This window comes from Podarcis filfolensis, assembly GCF_964270895.1.
Source record: "Podarcis filfolensis genome assembly, chromosome: 3".
In the NCBI taxonomy this organism is placed as follows: Eukaryota; Metazoa; Chordata; class Lepidosauria; order Squamata; family Lacertidae; genus Podarcis; species Podarcis filfolensis.
The window spans coordinates 13,547,966-13,564,163 of NC_139606.1; positions in this window are offsets into that span (position 1 = coordinate 13,547,966).

Here is a 16,198-nt window from a genome sequence, read left to right on the forward strand (position 1 = left end):
CCAGGGTGCAAGTCTGAGCAGTGTGTATGGAGGTCCTGGGCTACCAAGAGGACAAGATCTTGGCCTTGCTGATGTGATCCAAAGGAAACCAGTTGGGCTGCAGGAGTTGCCAGAAGGAGCATACAAGATGCCATCCAACCATCTTAGAGACTCCACTCTGGATTTGTGTAGGGTTTACTTCTTAGCCCTTTCTTCTCCCAAAATATCCCTCAGAACAGCAGAGATTTAGGATCACAGTTTCCCTTCTACCTTCCCAGGTTGATGAGGCCCACCTGCCCCTCACTTCCCTTCTTGACTGTTGGACCCACTATTGGTCTCATCCACTAAATCCATTGGAACTTATCTTCACATTCCAGAGGAAGTCCCTAATGTACCGAGGCTTTGAGACCCATTGGCTACCCTCTGAGTAGACATGATAGAACTGTACAGTGGTACCTCGGGTTACATACGCTTCAGGTTACAGACTCCGCTAACCCAGAAATAGTGCTTCAGGTTAAGAACTTTGCTTCAGGATGAGAACAGAAATCCTGCTCCAGCTGAACAGCAGCAGTAAGAGGCCCTATTAGCTAAAGTGGTGCTTCAGGTTAAGAACAGTTTCAGGTTAAGAATGGACCTCCGGAACAAATTAAGTACTTAACCCGAGGTACCACTGTACTAGAAGAGACCAAGCTATGAATCACAATGACCCTACTTCAAATCTTGCCTCTACCAGGAACACAGCTTGTGGCCTTCCTCACCCTCTGCCTCTTCCAACAATATGGGGTTATACATTTCAGGATTCTCAAAAATATTACAGCAATGTAATAGCTCACTTCAGACCCACAACCAAACCAGGGTTTGGAGATGCTGAAATACGCCACACGCTCATGGATTCGCTTTACTTGCAGTTTAGTGCTCACCATAATTCATTGCGACATCAGAGTTGGAAGTCTATAGTTAGTGCTTGCTCTCTGGGCCAGAATGGATGGAAAACTCAATTTCTGCATTTTTAATATTTAGATCCTGCCTTATTACCCAGACACAAAACTGAAGGTGGCTTGTTCAAGTCAATAAATGCTTCTGTGGGCCAAATATCTGCATCACCACCAGCACCACTCTCACAGGACCAAAGTGTCAAGCAGCATCATACCCTTGGTCCAGATGTAGGCAATGTGATCACCTGCAGACATTGCTGGACTATAAGTCCCACAATTCCTGACCATGGGTCATGCTGGCTGGGGCAGATGGGAGTTGCAGTCCAACCAACATCTGGAGGGCACCATATTGACTTCTCCTGATTTGCAGTATTCTGCAGAGGCTAGCCATGCCAGCCGTTGAAGGAGGAACAGCAATGGACTGATGTTGGCAATGTTCAAAAGGAAGGGGGAAAACTTCTTGCCATCTCATCTTGAATAAATAAAAAGAAGCCTCATGAATATTTATCTAGCAGTTGTGGGCATCTCTCTAAAATGATGATTCTGGGCCAGATTCTTGGGCCCAGTGCTTACATTCAAAATTAAAACAACAACAACAACCCTAACTCAGAAAACAGCCTGACATATAAAATTCTACTTTCTTGCTTTCATAAATATGACCCTTTAAAACTGGGGAAGTTCAGGTTGCCTTGACCATGCTGAACTGCTGAGGCTGTCACAGTCCAAGCTATGGCGACTGTGCCTATGCTCTCTTTGCCAGGACTAGTGGCCCTTTAAAATTAGGAGGGAGAGTGCTTGTGCATGTGGGAGTCCATGCGGCCATCACAGGGTCATGCTGCTCTTCTCCTGGCAGAGCAGGATGGCCTGGACTGTCCAAGTTGCCTATCGTAATCTTAAAAGGGCAAAGGTAAAGCAGCTGGGGGAACAGAACTGCCTCTACATTGTGGGAATGTTCTTTTTTTAAAAAAAATAATTTTTATTAACAGGCCAATCGAATCACATTAATTCCAAATCACATTAATTCTAAATTACACAGCCAAATTTTTAAATTTTTGTTGGGGGTACCCATACTTCGTGCTCCAAAAGGGATCCAAACATCTCTCTTGCTGCTGCTTTGATGTACCTTCTCTTTGTTGTTTTCCTCAACTTCTTGTTGTTATCATATATTCCTTTCTTTGTGATCTCTGATAGTCTCCACAAGCGGGTTGAAAACAAACGTTGTACATTGTGGGAATGTTCGGGGATGCAGGAGAGGATATATTGTCTGACAATATATCTTTCCAACTTGTGTTAATAAGTTCACAATTTAGCAGAATAACATTCCCCCTTTTAAACTTGCAGCGGATGCGTTTGCTCATGCTCACTAAAGCCTCTATAATAACTGTTCTGGTATTTCCCCCTTATTCCCTCATAAAAGATAAGACACGACACAGTCTTCTACAAAAATATAAAAAGGTTTACTCACACATCATTCTGTTCACAATAGGATCCCAGAAGGCAGACTTAGCTTAGAAAAGTAGCATATATCTATAAACTATCTCATAAGAAGACAGTCCCTTTGTCCTCTCTTAGCTGGAAGCCAAGAGGGCATCTTTGGCTAAGCAGATGTTGCTTCTTCAATGCATGTAGTCAAAGAGAGAGAGATGGCTGCCCTGCCCTGTGCTTTTGTCGTTACCTGCACAGGTGAGGCCACGCCCACCTCTAGTCACATGCAGAGGAAGTCTATCCCAGCCCAGAAGGAAACAGAAAGTTTACCTGCTGGCTGGACAAACATTCCTCCCCATGTGTAAACATGTTCACTCTAGGAATGTTGTACTTGACTGCTCTTGTGTTTCACATTCCACATACATTTATGTGGGCCCTGTGAATGGTGTTATGTCACTTTGCAGTGTAGGCAAAGGAAACATACTTTAATTCTGGCAACACAGCCTTTAGCTAAATTGAAGGGGCAGAGTGAAACAGCCATTTTACCCATGCAAGAGTTGGCCCCTTCAATGTTTTGTCCATTCCTTCTAACATCATTACTACTACTTACTACTACTACTTATACTCCACCCATCTGACTGGGTTGCCCCAGCCACTGTGGGTGACTTCCAACATATATAAAAACATAATAAAACATTACTTTTAAAAACAAAAAAAAACTTACAGTATACAGTGCTGCTTTCAGATGTCTTCTATTTATTTATTTTTGTAAACACTTTTTATTAAATTTTCTGTTTTACAATTTAAAATACTCATTTAAACATACTTAAAATATCAATGACTTTCCTTCTTCTCTTTCCATGGTTCATTTTGCATATCATAAATCCCTGCATATTTTACAAAAGCTAAACCATTCAGTATTCCATTATTACATCCATCAAAACTTATTTACACTGCTGAATTTATCTTAATGCTGACAACGTTTTCAAGTGTGCACATTTTTTCCGCATATATTCAATAAACTTTTTCCAATCTTTTCTAAATGTATATTCTTCTTGTTCTCTTATTCTATATCTTAGTTTTGCAAGCTGTGCATATTCCAACAGTTTCAGTTGCCATTCTTCTTTGGTTGGGACCTTGCTCATTTTCCATTTTGGGGCTAACAAAATATGGGCTGCAGTAGTGACATACATAAATAACCTTATTTGACACCTTGGAATTTCCATCTGAATTATCCCAAACAGAAAGGACTCTGGGGTTTTTTGGGAAAGTACTTTTAAACATTTTTTTTCAGTTCATTGTTATTTCAATTCATGATTATTTCCCGATACTCTTTTACCCTTTTACAAGTCCACCATAACGTAAGATGTCTTCTCAAGGTTGTATAGTTAGTTACCTTCTTAGCTTGGGGATCACATAACTCCATACCCTCCAACATTTCTCCAATGAAAATAAGGACATCCTAAGGAAAAGTGGAACATCAGAAACTGGGATGGCTTCTGTAAACCGGGGACTGTCCCTGGAAAATAGGTCTGCTGTCCTATTTCAAGGGGTAGTGCTGAGGTCATAGCAAGGAACTCCTCCACCGTCTTCAGTGAAGGGCATGGAAGTTATTTTCATGAACCGGCCTTTGGCAGAAATATGAGTCGCTTTAATCATGCCAGCCAGACACTTAAAAGATGAGGAGGCAGGGAAATCCTAAGCGAATTTCTCATTAGCACTGTGAAGATCAAACATGGAAAGTCACTGGCAACGAATGTTCTGTTCTTTAGAAGTGAAGGCTGATTGCTATGTGAGATTTTCGCACTGCTGCCAACCCTCCAAAATGCAAACAAAATTAAAACCCCAATTACAGATGTTCCCAAGCTGTAGACAAGGGACCACCAGTGGTATGTGAGTTTTATTCAGGTGATCTGTGGCATACCCGTGGATTTGGGGCTGAAAATGGGAGATGGCCCACCCAACACATTAAATAGACATATTGATTTTTAATTGCATTTTTATTGCTGCTTTTATTTCTTATATTGTATTTGAGTGTATTGCACTTTGAGTTGTACGGAATACAATTCAATACAATATATAAGAAGTAAAATAAGCAATAAAAACGTAATGGAAAATCGTTCGGCATTTGGCACAGTGCACTACAATTGCTACAGCTGGCAGAAAAATCATTAAGTGAAAAAAAAAAGGCGAAAGATTTATACGATCTGAAGAGAAACCAGAGTAAAATGTATAAAGTGTGTAATAAATGTTGGAAGTGTAAGGAGACAGAAGGAACATTTTACCATATATGGTGGGAATGTAAGAAGGTAAAAAGCTTCTGGGAGATGATCTATAATGAGTTAAAGAAAATGTTGAAATATGCTTTTGTTCAAAAACCAGAAGCTCTCTTGTTGGGAATACTGGATAATGAAATTAGTAAAAAAGATGTGAAATTAGTTTTGTATGCAGTAACAGCAGCCAGAATTTTGCTGGCACAGAAATGGAAACAGGAAGAGATGCCCACGAAAGAAGAATGGAGGATGAAACTGATGGAATACGCAGAAATGGACAGATTGACGGGGAGAATTAGGAACCAACATGACCAGAGATTCTCCGAGGACTGGAAGAAATTTACAGAGTATATAAAAAATTTCTGTGATGAGCAAATAACGTTTGTTGGCTTTCAAGAAGCTCTGTGAAATTACTGTTAGAAATATTGTTTAAAAAATATGATGTGATTAAGAGTATTTGAGTGCAATATAATATTGGGAAATGTGAGACGAGGATAAAAAATAAACGGAAAATTATCAGACAAGCTGAGGGAAGTTCTGGAAAAAAGGTTTAAGTTAAAAATGGATGTATAATTTTGTAAAAATGTTTTTTTTATGGAAAATCTAATAAAAATATTTATTTTTTAAAAAAAGAAAAATCATTACCGTATTTTTCGCACGATTGGACGCACCGGACCATAGGACGCACCTAGTTTTCAGGGGGGGAAATCAAGGGAAAAATATGATTCCCCCCCCCCCGCAGCTCTGGGAGCGGTGGACAGGCTGCACGCAGCCTGTGCGCTACTCCAAGACCTTCTCCCTGCTTTTGTGGGAGGTGGCGGAATTCCCCCACCTCCCGCAAAAGCCCACAGGAGCCCCACGTGACTCCTGCGGGCTTTTCGACCAGGAGGGAGAAGGGACTGAAACGGCCAGTCAGTCCCTTCTCCCTCCTTGGGGAAAAGCCCCCAAGAGCCGCTCGCTCTTTAAAGGCTGCGCGGCTCCTGCGGGCTTTCTTGCGAGGTGGGGGAATTCCCCCACCTCCTAGAAAAGCCAGCAAAGCCGCGCAGCCCATTTAAAGAGCGCACAGCTTTTGCCTGCTTTTGCGGGAGGTGGGGGAATTCCCCCATCTCCCGCAAAAGCCCGCAGGAGGGAGAAGGGACTGACTCGGCCAGTCAGTCCCTTCTCCCTCCTTGGGGAAAAGCCCCCAAGAGCTGCGCACTCTTTAAAGGCTGAGCGGCTCTTGCAGGCTTTTCTGGAGGTGGGGGAATTCCCCCACCTCCTAGAAAAGCCAGCAGAAGCCACGGAGCCCCTTTAAAGAGCGCGCGGCTTTTGCCTGCTTTTGCGAGAGGTGGGGGAATTCCCCCATCTCCCGCAAAAGCCCACAGGAGGGTTGGAGAGTAGCGGGAAGGCATCACGTGCCTTCCTGCTGCCCCCCATCCTCTAAGGCTGGCGATGCGGGAAGCGCTGCTTTCCCCACCGCCAGCCTCGAAGCCGGGTTGGAGAGTAGCGGGAAGGCGTCGCGCGCCTTCCTGCTGCCCCCCAATCTCTGGGGCAGGCGATGGGGGAAGCGCTGCTTTCCCCACCGCCAGCCTCCAACCTGGGTTGGAGAGTAGCGGGAAGGCGTCGCGCGCCTTCCTGCTGCCCCCCATCCTCTGGGGCTGGCGATGGGGGAAGCGCTGCTTTCCCCACCGCCAGCCTCGAAGCCGGGTTGGAGAGTAGCGGGAAGGCGTCGCGCGCCTTCCTGCTGCCCCCCATCCTCTGGGGCAGGCGATGGGGGAAGCGCTGCTTTCCCCACCGCCAGCCTCCAACCCGGGTTGGAGAGTAGCGGGAAGGCGTCGCGCGCCTTCCTGCTGCCCCCCATCCTCTGGGGCTGGTGATGGGGGAAGTGCTGCTTTCCCCACCGCCAGCCTCGAAGCCGGGTTGGAGAGTAGCGGGAAGGCGTCGCGCGCCTTCCTGCTGCCCCCCATCCTCTGGGGCAGGCGATGGGGGAAGCGCTGCTTTCCCCACCGCCAGCCTTGAAGCCGGGTTGGAGAGTAGCGGGAAGGCGTCGCGCGCCTTCCTGCTGCCCCCCATCCTCTGGGGCGGGCGATGGGGGAAGCGCTGCTTTCCCCACCGCCAGCCTCAAAGAGCAGACTCTCCTGTCTTCAGCGGAAGCAATGCGAAGCCTCCGGAGCGCAGGCTTCTGAGGCTTCGCATTGCTATCACTGAAGCCAGGGAGCCTGCATTCGCTCCATAGGACGCACACACATTTCCCCTTCATTTTTGGAGGGGAAAAAGTGCGTCCTATAGAGCGAAAAATACGGTAAGTGGTCCCCCAAGACCATCAGCAACTTTCAAGTGATCAATGGGGAGCAGGGACATTTGGAAACCACTTCCCCATAAGGACCTGAAGAAGATACCCTAATTTGTACATGGTCCTCCAGATATTGTTGGACTTCCAACTCTCATCAGTCCTAGGCAGTGAAGCCAATGCTCAGGGATGATTGGAGCTGTTTTAACTGAATTCACCCAATGGGCATGATTAAGTTAGAGCAAGGCCATCAGCAACTTTCAAGTGATTCATGTGGAGTGGGGAGACTTGGAAACCACTTCCTTATAAGGACTAAGTGGAATTAAATGAGAAGGCCGAGAGAAAATGGCTTGGGCAAGGCTTTTAGAGTTGTTGTATATATGGGTTGAAGGGACACGGGTGGCGCTGTGGGTTAAGCCACAGAGTCTAGGACTTGCCGATCAGAAGGTCGGCGGTTCGAATCCCCGTGACGGGGTGAGCTCCCGTTGCTCGGTCCCTGCTCCTGCCAACCTAGCAGTTCGAAAGCACGTCAAGTGTAAGTAGATAAATAGATACCGCTCCAGTGGGAAGGTGAACTGCTCTGGTTCGCCAGAAGTGGCTTAGTCATGCTGGCCACATGACCCAGAAGCTGTACGCCCACTCCCTTGGCCAATAAAACGAGATGAGCGCCGCAACCCCAGAGTCGGCCATGACTGCACCTAATGGTCAGGGGTCCCTTTAACTTTTATATATGGGCTGAAGTAGGGTTCAACTGCCCAGTCACCATGTATAGATAGATCACTGAGATCTTTCTGGTGGTCTTCTACACCCCTGGAGTTTACTTGGCCTTTCCTAGGGACTGAGCTTTTAGCATGAGCTGGGGAACCACTGGCCTACTGTTGGACTCCAAATCCCATCAGTTCCAGCCAGTGGTCAGGGATGATGAGAGTTGTAGTCCAAGAATATCTAGAGGACCACAGGTTCCCCACGCCTGATTTAAACTGGCCTGCTGAATTGGCACCATAAACAGGCAGCCAGAAAGCAGCATTTTCTATTCCCAGAACAGTGAAATAGAAATCTCTGTTCCCCGCCCCCCAGCCCCCGCCAGTCTCCCCATCTCCTGTCACTTAGTACGATGGGCTTCAAACATCCTTTTTGGTTAGCAGGGTGGGTGTGTGGGTGTGTGGCATAATGCATCTCTTTCTTTCATCTTAGACAGCGGTGTCAGCATTTTCAGATGTGTTCCGCATCCTTACCAACTCCTCCTAAAGAATGTTTTATTTTCCCTTCATGAATTCCTCTGTAATTGAGGAGCTGGAGCTAGCTGATTGTGAATGATGGCTTCTCTATTTAGGGAAGAGCTGTTCTGCCTTCTGATTCCAGAGCACTGCTAGTACTTTCTGAATAATACTAGTAGGAATATGACACATAGTTGGAATCGTTGTCTTTCTCGGGGTCTTCGGGGAGCAGAGGGGATGTCTCATCCTTTCTCACAGTGCAGAAATTTAGGAGCCATCCGGCACATGTTTTCAGAGTTGAGAAGCCCAGAGCAATAAATTGAACATTTCTGTTTGCTTTCCCTATTTATATATAAAAAAGCCACAATAGAAAGCTTGCTTCTTAGGGGCCAGTGATGGTGGGGATTGCATCTTATGCAAATACCCAAGGTGAATGTTCAGAGAAACAGAGAACAGACGAGAGAATTATATTTCCCTTGTTTTGCAGAGATTAGAAAAAGAATTTAGGCTGTTGTAAGCAGAGTTACTTTATTCCCACATGAGTATCATGTTAAAGATCCAGAAGCAGTTGGATTGCTTTTGACCTCGAACCAAGGGCATAAAAGACTGCTTGGGATTAGATTGTTGTTGTTTTTAATGCCAGAGTAGATGTGGTCTCGATGGGGCTAAAATGATCTAGGGGACATATTCTGTGTTGTTGTAGCTAATGTCTTTTTGGAGATAGCAAGGAAAAGGGTAATGAAATGCTGAACTGGAAGTGTCCCGTAAACTTTTAAGCTTCCCTTACAACAGAACTGGTGGTGGTTCAAGTCCAGTAGATTATGTTTATAATTAAAAGACAGACATATACACACACATAAGCAAATGTTCTTCCATGTGTGTGGCTACTTCTGCTAGCAATGTGATCCAACAAGAGACATCTCATCAAAGTATCTCTTTTCTTTTCGGATAATAATTTTTATAAGTTTTCAATTATAATCCAATAATAGCCTCATTATAACAAAGCCAAATTATAATAAAGTTACTAATACCAATCGTTCAAATACCAAAATATATAATTTAGGTACCCCCCCCCCACATGCTAGAATTGATGGTTTGATTATTTTCTTTATTTCTGCGTTTCAAAATCTTATTAATTTCAATTTCATTCTGGTCAAAATAATAATCCCTTATAAACAACTGCAATATTAATAACTTCTATTCATATTGACACATTAAATGATTTATAAATCTACAAGTGAGGCACTCAAACGATATTCTTGTTCTTCCTATGTGTGGCAATTATTCTGTCCATGATGTTTCTTTCTGTCCTTGAAAAATGTTATGTTATGTTTCCAGTTGTTGCTGTTCTCCATCATGCCTTGGGCGGAGTTAATATCCCATTGTTGTTTCAGAAATTTCTTCATCGCTCTGTCCCATCTCATCAAAGTATCTCAGCCAGTATATCTTATTAGCTTCCTTAAGAATGCTAATCAAACAAATGTAGCCTGGATATAGAAACCTAGGGAAGACATTTAGCTTATGGGTGAGGAACCTGTGGCCCTCCAAATGTTTATTTGTTTGCTTTATTTATTTGAGGGGGGGGGAAATGTTTAAAACCCTAAAAAGACTAGGTTATGGTCAGAGGAGATGACCCACCCAACTTCCACCTCCAAGCCAAGGGCCAGGAGAACTAGTCAAAAAAGGATCATAAGTCTACAGTTTTGAACAGAGATAGAGCTGAGTTTGGGCCCTAGAAGGTAGTAGAAATTTGAGGAGTCATCTCTACTTTGAGAGCAAAGAGAAATCAGTGGACTTTGACTGTCTGATCAGGTGTCTAAGTTCCACCACCACTTTGGCTGGCATATTTGTAATTAATACATAAACAGAACAAAATGGCATTGTGACTTCAGAGCCTAGAATTTGCCAATCAGAAGGTCAGCAGTTCGAATCCCCATGACGGGGTGAGCTCCCGCTGCTTGGTCCCAGCTCCTGCCCACCTAGCAGTTCGAAAGCACGTCAAAGTGCAAGTAGATAAATAGGTACCACTCCTGCGGGAAGGTAAACGGCGTTTCCGTGCGCTGCTCTGGTTCGCCGGAAGCGGCTTAGTCATGCTGGCCACATGACCCGGAAGCTGTACACCGGCTCCCTCGGCCAATAAAGCAAGATGAGTGCCGCAACCCCAGAGTCGGTCACGACTAGACCTAATGGTCAGGGGTCCTTTACCTTTAACTTCCTTCCAAAGGGAACCAATGGGTTGTATTCAATGCTAGTCTGGCTCAATTGAGATGAAATGGCTAACTTAGGTCCATTAATTCCAATGGGACTAACATTTGATTACACTATAAGCACATTTCTACCACTTTATTAGTCATGGTTTGCCCCAAAGAATTCTGGGAACTGTAGTTTGTTAAGGGTGCTGAGAGTTGTTTAAAAGACCCCTACAGAGCTACAATCGCCAGAGATCCCTGGGAAGAGGGGTTGATTCACTCTGGAAATCATAGCTCTCATCTTGAGAAGCAAGGATGTGTCCATTTCAGTTCTTTCAGTTTCTCATTTTTCTGGTCTTCACTTCAGTTCTCCACATTTCGCAGCAATTCACGTGTTTTAAAAATAATAGCCTTCATGAAAATTCCTCAGCATGTTAGTGCAATTTCTCCTAATTAACTTATTTTTATATGTAGTTTTGACTAATGCTCACATTTTTACAAACAATTCCCCCTAATATAATGCATTTTTGTAAGTTATTTTCACCAGTATCTTCATTTTTATGCATACTTTCCCCTAATGTATTTGTAAACACACTGCTTGAGGAAGTGGGGTGAGCAAAGGAATGCTTCTTTTTTCAAAAAATAAAGAAGCAGTAAATTTGCTTATGTGATTTAGTATCATTCCAGACTGTCAAATGGGATCAAATCACTGACATCATATTTTAACGTATTGGTTGTTAAGATCCATGGCTAATGGAATTTACAGTCATACATAAAGTGTCATTAAAAATGAGCTGGCTTAAAATAAACCTCCATGCAATGAGACTCACAATCAGCAAGGGACCATTTGGTCAAAATAAATGGCCTTTCCTATCAAAAGCAAGGCATTTCGCTCTCTCCGTCTGAAACATGTACAGATCAAAGGAGATAAAGCATGAAAGTGAAATGAATGGCGGCAAAGAAAACTTTTTTAAAAAAAAAAAGTTCGTGTAATTTCCAGAAGCTATATTGTGACAACCAAGATATATATTATATTTGCACTAAGGTCACAGTATCAGAAGAAAATACGTGCTAGGAAATGGAATGTGTTTTCTACTGCAAAAGAGCTGGCTTCAACTTTGAGGGAGCTGATTTATCCTCAAAGCCGGGGGATTGTATACAAATAAGCAATATTTTTGTCTACATTGTTGTTGCCACTGATAGGCTATTGGTGGTTTGTGTGTGTGTGTGTGTGTTTAAGAGATGTCCATTTAATCCCCCCCAAAAAATTATATTTTCTTCCATTAATCTCTGTACAGTGGTACCTCGGGTTACAGACGCTTCAGGTTACAGATGCTTCAGGTTACAGACGCCGCTAACCCAGAAATAGTACCTCGGGTTAAGAACTTTACCTCAGGATGAGAACAGAAATTGCGCAGCGGCAGCAGCGGGAGGCCCCATTAGCTACAGTGGTACCTCAGGTTACAAACAGTTTCAGGTTAAGAACGGACCTCCAGAACGAATTCAGTTCTTAACCTGCGGTATTACTGTATAGATGTGTACATAACGCATCATGCACAAAGAAGGCTTGAGAGTATATCTATTTTGTTGTCACAACTTAATACAGTGTTCAAATATGAAATTTTGCAGGGTGGGGTTCTTTAGCAGAACAAAGAGCAGGTGAATAAATCTACTCCAAATTATCAGTGTAAAGTCAACTGCATTGATCTTGTGGCCTGACCAAAGCTAAGGACCCCACATGGACACAAAGATGAGACTATTGTCCTAAGATTTAGGTGGACTCAGGAGGTGATTGTGCCCTGGATTATTTGATCTAATTAAAGGAGCCCAGAGATCTTGTTGTTGGGGAATCATCCCTTTTTCCAATGTACTGGGTTGATTAAGATACAGATTGGAGGTTGTACTTCAACAGCAGTTTATATGCATGGTCAATAGCTAGGGATGATGGGAGTTGTAGTTCAGCAATATCAGGAAGGTCAAAGTTTCTCACACCATTTCTAGTAGGACTAGTTAGATTTCAGTCCTGCTTCCATGGATGTGTGAACATTTCAATTCTGATTTCTTCCCCGTGTCATAGTATGGATGGAAGTGCTGCAGAGAGTGTGTCTGAAAAGTCACCAGAAATTCAAGTACCACATTTGCTTTATGGTGGGTAGTTATAGTTTGATCACTTCTCCTATCTGGGCAGTTATCTTTCCACAAGGGCTGACATTGATGCCAAAATCCAGCAGTGCCTGAGATCTGCAAATGCAGCTTTCTCCCGACTGAAGCACTGAGTGTTTGAGGACCAGGACATTCACAGGGAAACCAAAATGCTTGTTTACAAAGCTGTTGTACTACCAACCTTACTGTATGCTTGTGAAACATGGACCACTTATAAACACCATCTCCAACTCCTGGAAAGATTCCAGCAACGGTGTGTCTGAAAAATATAACACATCACTTGGGAAGACAGGCAAACAAATGCCAGTGTACTGGAAGAAGCAAACATCACCAGCATCAAAGCAACGATTCTTCAACATCAACTTTGTTGGACTGGTCATGTTGTGCGGATGCCTGATTATCATCTTCCAAGACAAATACAGTGGTACCTCGGGTTACATACGCTTCAGATTACAGACTCCGCTAACCCAGAAATAGTGCTTCAGGTTAAGAACTTTGCTTCAGGGAGAGAACAGAAATTGTGCTCCGGTGGCGCGGCAGCATCAGGAGGCCCCATTAGCTAAAGTTAGGTTAAGAACAGTTTCAGGTTAAGTACGGACCTCCGGAACGAATTAAGTACTTAACCTGAGGTACCACTGTACTCTAATCTGAACTTAAGAATGGAAAGCGTCAACAAAAGAGGTTTAAAGACTCTCTCAAGGCAAATCTATAAAAATGTAGTATAAACACCGACAAATGGGAAACCGTGGCCTGCGAGTGCTCCAGTTGAAGAACAGCCTTTACCAAAGGTGTCATGGGCTTTAAAGATGTTCAAACTCAGGACGAAAGTGAGAAAGCAATGATCCTTCAACATCAATTTCGTTGGACTGATCATGTTGTGTGGATGCCTGATTATTGTCTTCCAAAACAACTTCTCTATTCCAAACTTTAAAATGGAAAGCTGATGGTCAACAAAAGAGATTTAAAAACTCTCTCAAGGCAAATCTTTTTTTAAAAAAAGCAGTATAAACACCGACAACTGGGAAACAATGGCCTGCAAGCACTCCAATTGGGGAACAGCCTTTACCAAAGGTGTCATGGGCTTTGAAGACACTCGAACTCAGGACAAAAGGGAGAAACGTGCTAAGAGGAAGGCACGCTTGGCAAACCCTCACCGTGATCAACTCCTGCTCAGAAATCTATGTCCCCACTGTGGAAGGATGTGTGGATCCAGAATTGGCCTCTGAAGTCACCTATGGACTTACTGTTAAAACCGTGTTCATGGAAGGTAATCTTAGCTACGAGTGATCGCCAAAGGGGTAGCTATACTTTTCCTTGTGTGTGATCATTAGGGAAGTCACCCAAGAATGATGCTGGGTTCAATCCAACATACATGTACTCAGAATGGATCTATTGAAATTAAGGAACCGAATGTTATTTTGGCCCCTAAATTACAGTCGGTCTATTCTGAGGAGAACTAACTTTGGGGAAAACCCATTGTAATCTTTGCTGGAAGCCACCCAGAGTGGCTGGGGAAACCCAGCCAGATGGGTGGGGTACAAATAAATTATTATTATTATTATTATTATTATTATTATTCCTCGGCAAAGAGCTATACAGGTTGTGTGGACTCTATGACCATTATTGTTGGAGTTTTGTGCTTACTTTGCGGGGTGCCATTGAGATGGCACTGCTGGTTTTATTACAACGAAACATTATTTTAATTTTTCAAAATAGACAAACAAATAAATGGGATTGGCTGCCTGAAAACGTAAGGATCAAGTGGCCCTATTTTATGAAGAATGTGCCATACTAAGGAAGTTATCCAACCACCCAAAAAGAAAACAACCACTCTATTTAATACCTTGTCTGGTTTCCTAAATACATTACTGATACCTCTCTCCCCCTCCCCAATTTACCTTTCCTTATGAGGGGTAAAAACAATTCCATGCCCTCTTGATCAGTTGCCAATGGGCGAAGGTGATTATTTCTCTCTATTAAATCTTTGCTAATTAATCAAATTGTTTAATTCATCTCTATTGGGTCTCAAGGCAACATACAGTAGATACAATAAACGTGACAACAAGTGATTCTCAACAATTAACCCCCCATTCCCCAAGTACATTAGTATGCTCAACATTAAAACAGTAAACAGAGCACCATCAGAAAGTAAAGAATCGATGGGTGGGTGTTATTTTATCAAAGGCCTCTCCTGCCCTCTTCTTCCTTGCACTGAAGTCAACCAGCCATAATGTGTGACTGGCTGCTGAGTGTGCAGAACCTCTCTGTGGCTTATCACACGCTCGTGTGTTTTCTTCCTCCCCTGCCTGAAACTGTCCCTTATGTAGATAGGGCTTTGAAAGGCAAGAGAACTTGTATGCATCAAACCCACAGTGCCTCATACCTGCATCTCTTCCTCCTCCTCAAGAGCCAGTGTGGTGTAGTGGTTAAGAGCAGTAGTCTTGTAATCTGGTGAACCGGGTTCGCTTCCCTGCTCCTCCACATGCAGCTGCTGGGTGACCTTGGGCTAGTCACACTTCTCTGAAATCTCTCAGCCCCACTCACCTCACAGAGTGTTTATTGTGGGGGAGGAAGGGAAAGGAGAATTTTAGCCGCTTTGAGACTCCTTCGGGTAGTGATAAAGCGGGATATCAAATCCAAACTTTTCTTTTTCTCCTCCTCCTCCTCCTCCTTAAATTTTATTTATACTTTTCAAATTAATACATTTCATCACATTTACAATCATCTTGATATTTCAAAACTTGACTTCCTTCCCCTTCTTTCTGCGGTTCCTTAAATTTATTTTTAATATCTTCTGCATATCCAAATTAACTTAATTTGCTTATTTATTCATCTTCTTTAAATATAAAACTGCAGGTTATTACAATATTTCTACTAATGTTTTTATCTGTTTGCAATTTATCTGTAAATATTCAATAAACCATTTCCATTCTTTTACAAAAAGTTTGTTATCTTGATTTCTCATTCTTCCGTTAAGTTTCACCATTTCTGCATATTCCATAAGTTTTTGTATCCATTCTTCCTTTGCTGGGACTTCTGCTTCTTTCCATTTTAGGGTGAACAACTTTCTTGCCACTGTAGTAGCATACATTAAAAAAAAAATATCTATAGAGTTTAGGTAGTTCTGTCCCTATAATTTCCAAAAGAAAAGCTTTTGGGTTTGTTTGTTTTTACAAAGGTTATTTTAAACTTTTCAATTCATTATATATCAAATTCTCAGTAAGCTTTAACCTTACTACAAGACCACCACACATGATAAAAATAATCTTCTTTCTCTTTACATTTTCAACACATAATCGGTTTAGATTTATACATTTTTGCCCATTTACTTGGTGTTAGGTACCATCTATGCATCATTTTCATATCATTTTCTCTTAAACTGTAACATGCTGTAAATTTTATATCCATATTCCACAATTGCTCCCGCTGCATCTCTTCCTTCGAATGGAGCCACGCTCTCTTCCCCTCTCCATCTCCCCCTCCACGCTCCTTAGCACGGGGTGAATGAGTCAAAAGTCCTCTGCACTGAATGCTGCAATAGGAAAGCGAGATACAGAGTTCTCCTGCTTGCCTGTGCCAAGCCACTGCTGCAATGAATCGATTCTGCCACACTCGGCCGCGATTCGTTAAACCCCCTCCACCTGTGTGGGGGTTAGCTGGATTGCTGCAGAAAAGCATACTGCTGTTTGTTTGTCTCGTTTGACCACGTGACCCAAGTCCTTGCAGCCATAAACATTTGATTTCTCTG